General features: G+C 62.5%; 1 non-coding gene across 1 annotated transcript; it reads left to right on the top strand.

Annotated features, from left to right (window-relative positions):
- Nucleotides 1–2,463: 2,463 nt before the first annotated feature.
- LOC131867089 (5S ribosomal RNA) lies at nucleotides 2,464–2,582 on the top strand. The gene has a single exon (XR_009365683.1). It is a non-coding gene; the product is annotated as a 5S ribosomal RNA (ribosomal RNA).
- The last annotated feature ends 3,322 nt before the right edge of the window (nucleotides 2,583–5,904 follow it).

Here is a 5,904-nt window from a genome sequence, read left to right as displayed (position 1 = left end):
TTCGGAGCGCAGCCGGGGCAAACCAAGCCAAGGTGCCCACCCCGACGAAGGTGCACGCGAGGTGCGCACCCGGGGCAAACCGGGCTCCGACAACGTGCACGCAGCACCTTGGAGCACACTTCGAAGCACTCCCGGGTGCCCACCGGCGTTGCGCACCGTGGTGGGCAGCGAGGTGCGCACCTTTGATGCGCTGCCTTCACTAATTTCCAGAAAAAGGCAAAAAAAAATGAGATTTTAAAATTTCCGTTTTGAAAGATAGTGAAAAAAAAGGAACGCGGGTGCCATCTTGAGCCCGCCCTGGTGCGCAGCCCAGGCAAGGCATGCGCACCAAGGTGCCCACCCGAGGTGCACACCCGGGGCAAACCGGGCTCCGACTTCGTGCAGGCCGCACCTTGGAGCACACTTCGGAGCGCTCCTTGGTGCGCACCATGGTGCCCACCAGGGCGCACCCGAGGCAAACCGGGCTCCGACTTCGTGCACGCCGCACCTTGGAGCACACATCGGAGCGCTCCCAGGTTCGCACCAGCGTTGCGCACCTTTGATGCGCTGCCTTCACTAATTTCCAGAAAAGGCAAAAAAAAACGATATTTTAAAATTTCCGTTCTGAAAGATAGTGAAAAAAACGGAACGCGGGTGCCATCTTGAGCCCTTCCTGATGCGCAGCCCAGGCAAGTTGTGCGCACCAAGGTGCCCACCCTGGCGGAGGTGCGCGCCCGGGGCAAACCGGGCTCCGACTTCGTGCACTGCATGGTGCCCACCAAGGCGCGCAACCCAGCCAAGGTGCCCACCGCAGCGAAGGTGCACGCGAGGTGCGCACCCGAGGTGCACACCCGGGGCAAACCGGGCTCCGACTTCGTGCACGCCGCACCTTGGAGCACACTTCAGAGCGCTCCTTGGTACGCACCAGGGCGCGCAACCCAGCCAAGGTGCTCACCCCGGCGAAGGTGCACGCGAGGTGCGCACCCGGGGCAAACCGGGCTCGGACTTCGTGCACGCCGCACCTTGGAGCACACATCGGAGCGCTCCCGGGTTCGCACCAGCATTGCGCACCTTTGATGCGCTGCCTTCACTAATTTCCAGAAAAGGCAAAAAAAAGAAAAAAATGAGATTTTAAAATTTCCGTTTTGAAAGATAGTGAAAAAAACGGAACGCGGGTGCCATCTTGAGCCCGCCCTGGTGTGCAGCCCAGGCAAGTTGTGCGCACCAAGGCACCCACCCTGGCCAAGGTGGGTCACGGGGTGGGTCCTAGGGTGGGTAACGGGGTGGGTACTAAGGTGCGTGCCAAGGTGGGTCATAGGGTGGGTGCCAAGGTGGGCACCAGGGTGGGTGTGCACCAACCCTAGCCAGGGTAGGTCACGGGGTGGTTGTCGGGGTGGGCGTCAAGGAGCCAAGGTGGGTGGCAAGTAGCCAAGTTGCGTGCCAAGGTGGGTGTCGGGGTGGGTGCCAAGGATCCAAGGTGGGTGCCAAGGAACCAAGGTGGGTGTCTGGGTGGGTGCCGAGGTGGGAGCCAGGGTGGGTCCCAAGGTGAGTGCAAAGGTGGGTGCCAGGGTCAAGGTGAGTGCCAATGTGGGTTCCAAGGTGCCAGGGTCAGGGTGAGTGCCAATGTGGGTTCAAAGGTGCTAAGTTGGGTGCGAGGTTGGGTGCGAGGGTGGGTGGGTGCCAAGGTGTGCTAGGTGGAAGCCCGGGTGGGTCGGCATCCCATGGGTGTCGAGTTGGGTGCTTGATGGGTGCTTCTTGTCAAGTTTTAGTCGTCGGGACTCATTTCGAGCCTTAGAGGTCGTTTCTTGTCCGGTTGCCCTGTCTTCGACCTGGGAACCCAATTTTGGTCCTCGGGTCCCATTTTTTTTTGTCTCGCATCCCACTTTTGGCCTGTGGCCTTTTCGGGGTCGATTCTCGTTTTGGGCATCAGAGCATGTTTCTTCTCCTAAAACCCAATATTTGTTTATTAAGTCTCGGAACACATTTTTGTTCTCGTGGACCCATCATGGGTCTTGGAACGCATTTGTGGTCCTTGGGTCCCATTTTGCATCCCGAAACTTGTGTTTTGGTGCTTGATCCCTATTTTGGGTGCCCACCTTGCACCAAGTGCGCACCCGGGGCAAACCGAGCGCCTTGGTGCACCGGGGCAAGATCGAGCGTGCACCCGAGGCGCCCCGAACATGCACCAAGGTGCACTCGGCCCACATGTGAGCGCAGGTCGTTGCGCCCGAGGTGGTGTGTGGGCACCGCGTTGCAGACGGGACACTGCACGCACACGACGCCCCCTCCAGGTGCACGCACGTAGGCCGGGCCGGGTGCACACCCGACGCCCTAGCAAGGTGCGCGCACCCGGGCAGGGCTCACACTTGGCGAACGGGGCGCACTTCGCGAGGGAGGGTGTGCACCTCGACGGGGGTGGGTGGCCGGGGTGGATTCGCACGTGGGTCGCGGTTTGCTAAGTACACACTGCGACAAGCTCATAACGGGTGCGATCATACCAGCGTTAGTGCACCGGATCCCATCAGAACTCCGCAGTTAAGCGCGCTTGGGCCGGAGTAGTACTGGGATGGGTGACCTCCCGGGAAGTCCCGGTGTTGCACCCTTTTTTAGTTTTTCGCCGGGCGTCGCAATGCTATTTGAATAAACCTTTTGCCCGTTTGCGTTCTCGTCGGGGCCGGGCCGGGCCGGGGTGCGCTGCCCGCACTACCGCGCGCGCGGGGGCGACACCGAGCGCGCACCCGAGGCGCCCCGAGCACACAGGCCACGGTGCAACCCGGGCGTTGTGCGCGCACCCCGGTGCGCCCGAGGTGCTGCGCGCGCACCCAGGTGAAATCGGTGTGCACCTCGGCCAGTGCGCGCTCGGTCGAGTCGCGCACGTTGGCCAAGGTGCACGGTGATGTTTCTTACTCTAAGGTTCCGCACCAGACGCCCGGGACAGGTGAGCGAAGCTGGGCGGGGCCGGGTGCGCGGCCGGGGCAGGTGCACGCAGCTGGAGAGAGCTTTGGAGCACACTTCGGAGCGCACCAATGATGCGCTCCATTCAAAAGTTTCCTGAAAAGGCAAAAAAAGTTGAGATTATAGAATTTCCCACTTGAGAGATTGTAAAAAAAAAAAATTTAAAATGAAGGAAACGCGGGTGCCAAGGTGTGCGCAGCCCAGCCAAGGTGTGCGCACCAAGGCGCCCACCCTGGCGAAGGTGCACGCAAGGTGCGCACCCGAGGCAAACCGGACAATTAACCCAACTTTCGACTTCGCGCGCACCTTGGAGCGCACTTCGGAGCGCTCCTTGGTGCGCACCAATCTTGGGCACCTCGGAGTGCACCATGGCGCCCACCAAGGTGCGCACCCGGGGCAAACCGAGCTCCGACTTCGTGCGCACCTTGGAGCGCACGAAAGGTGCGCACCATGGCGCCCACCAAGGTGCGCAGCCCAGCCAAGGCGTGCGCATCAAGGTGCGCACCCTGGCGAAGGTGCGCACCCGGGGCAAACCGAGCTCCGACTTCGTGCGCACCTTGGAGCGCACAAAAGGTGCGCAACCCAGCCAAGGTGTGCGCACCCCGGTCAAACCGAGCTCCGAATCGTGCGCACCAGAGGTGCACGCCATCGTGCGCACCTTGGAGCACACTTCGGAGCCCTCCTTGGTGCGCGCCGATGTTGCGCACCTCGGAGCGCACCCGGGGAAAACAATGCAATTAACCCGACTTTCGACTTCGTGGGCACCTCGGAGCGCTCTCGGGTTCGCACCTCGGAGCACACCGAGGTGCGCACCTTTGATGCGCTGCCTTCACCAATTTCCAGAAAAGGCAAGAAAACATTGAGAAGGTGTGCGCACCGAGGTGCCCACCCTGGCGAAGGTGCACGCGAGGTGCGCACCCGGGGCAAACCGGGCTCCGACTTCGTGCACGCCGCACCTTGGAGCACACTTCGGAGCGCTCCTTGGTGCGCACCAGGGCGCGCAACCCAGCCGAGGTGCCCACCCCGGCGAAGGTGCACGCGAGGTGCGCACCCGGGGCAAACCGGGCTCCGACTTCGTGCACGCCATGGTGCCCACCGCGGCGAAGGTGCACGCGAGGTGCGCACCCGGGGCAAACCGGGCTCCGACTTCGTGCACGCCGCACCTTGGAGCACACTTCGGAGCGCTCCTTGGTGCGCACCATGGTGCCCACCAGGGCGCGCAACCCCGCCGAAGGTGCACGCGAGGTGCGCACCCGGGGCAAACCGGGCTCCGACTTCGTGCACGCCGCACCTTGGAGCACACTTCGGAGCGCTCCTTGGTGCGCACCATGGTGCCCACCAGGGCGCGCAACCCCGCCGAAGGTGCACGCGAGGTGCGCACCCGGGGCAAACCGGGCTCCGACTTCGTGCACGCCATGGTGCGCACCGCGGCGAAGGTGCGCACCCGGGGCAAACCGGGCTCCGACTTCGTGCACGCCGCACCTTGGAGCACACTTCGGAGCGCTCCTTGGTGCGCACCAGGGCGCGCAACCCAGCCGAGGTGCCCACCCCGGCGAAGGTGCACGCGAGGTGCGTACCCGGGGCAAACCGGGCTCCGACTTCGTGCACGCCGCACCTTGGAGCACACTTCGGAGCGCTCCTTGGTGCGCACCATGGTGCCCACCAGGCCGCGCAACCCAGCCAAGGTGTGCGCACCAAGGTGCACGCGAGGTGCGCACCCGGGGCAAACCGGGGTCCGACTTCGTGCACGCCGCACCTTGGAGCACACATCGGGGCGCTCCCGGGTTCGCACCGGCGTTGCGCACCGTGGTGGGCACCTCGGAGCACACCAAGGTGGGCAGCGAGGTGCGCACCTTTGATGCGATGCCTTCACTAATTTCCATAAAAGGCAAAAAAAAAACGAGATTTTAAAATTTCCGTTTTGAAAGATAGTGAGAAAAAGGGAATGCTGGTGCCATCTTGAGCCCGCCCTGGTGCGCAGCCCAGCCAAGGTGTGCGCACCAAGGTGCCCACCCTGGCGAAGGTGCGCGCCCGGGCAATTAACCCAACTTCCAACTTCGCGCGCGCCAGGGTGGGAGCGCACCCAACAACCGGGCCTGGGAAGAGCCAATGCGAGAAACCCCACCAAACGCTCTGACAAAAAAAGAGGGGGCGCTCCAGTAACCCCGCTTCGGAGCGCACCCTGGGCAAACCCAGCCAAGGTGCCCACCCCGGCCAAGGTGCAGGCGAGGTGCGCACCCGGGGCAAACCGGGCTCCGACAACGTGCACGCCGCACCTTGGAGCACACTTCGTAGCGCTCCCGGGTGCGCACCTCAGAGCACACCAAGGTGGGCAGCGAGGTGCGCACCTTTGATGCGCTGCCTTCACTAATTTCCAGAAAAGGCAAAAAAAAAAGGAGATTTTAAAATTTCCGTTTTGAAAGATAGTGAAAAAAACGGAACGCGCGTGCCATCTTGAGCCCGCCCTGGTGCGCAGCCCAGGTAAGGTGCCCACCCTGGCAAAGGTGCGCACCCGGGCAATTAACCCTACTTCCGACTTCGTGCGCGCCAGGGTGGCAACCGGGCCTCGGAAGAGCCAATGCGAGAAACCCCACCAAACGCTCCGACAAAAAAAGAGGCGGCGCTCCAATAACCCCGCTTCGGAGCGCAGCCGGGGCAAACCCAGCCAAGGTGCCCACCCCGACGAAGGTGCACGCGAGGTGCGCACCCGGGGCAAACCGGGCTCCGACAACGTGCACGCAGCACCTTGGAGCACACTTCGAAGCACTCCCGGGTGCCCACCGGCGTTGCGCACCGTGGTGGGCAGCGAGGTGCGCACCTTTGATGCGCTGCCTTCACTAATTTCCAGAAAAAGGCAAAAAAAAATGAGATTTTAAAATTTCCGTTTTGAAAGATAGTGAAAAAAAAGGAACGCGGGTGCCATCTTGAGCCCGCCCTGGTGCGCAGCCCAGGCAAGGCATGCGCACCAAG

This window comes from Cryptomeria japonica, unplaced genomic scaffold (genome assembly GCF_030272615.1).
Source record: "Cryptomeria japonica unplaced genomic scaffold, Sugi_1.0 HiC_scaffold_163, whole genome shotgun sequence".
Taxonomy (NCBI): domain Eukaryota; kingdom Viridiplantae; phylum Streptophyta; class Pinopsida; order Cupressales; family Cupressaceae; genus Cryptomeria; species Cryptomeria japonica.
This window is presented reverse-complemented; position numbering and strand designations above follow the sequence as displayed.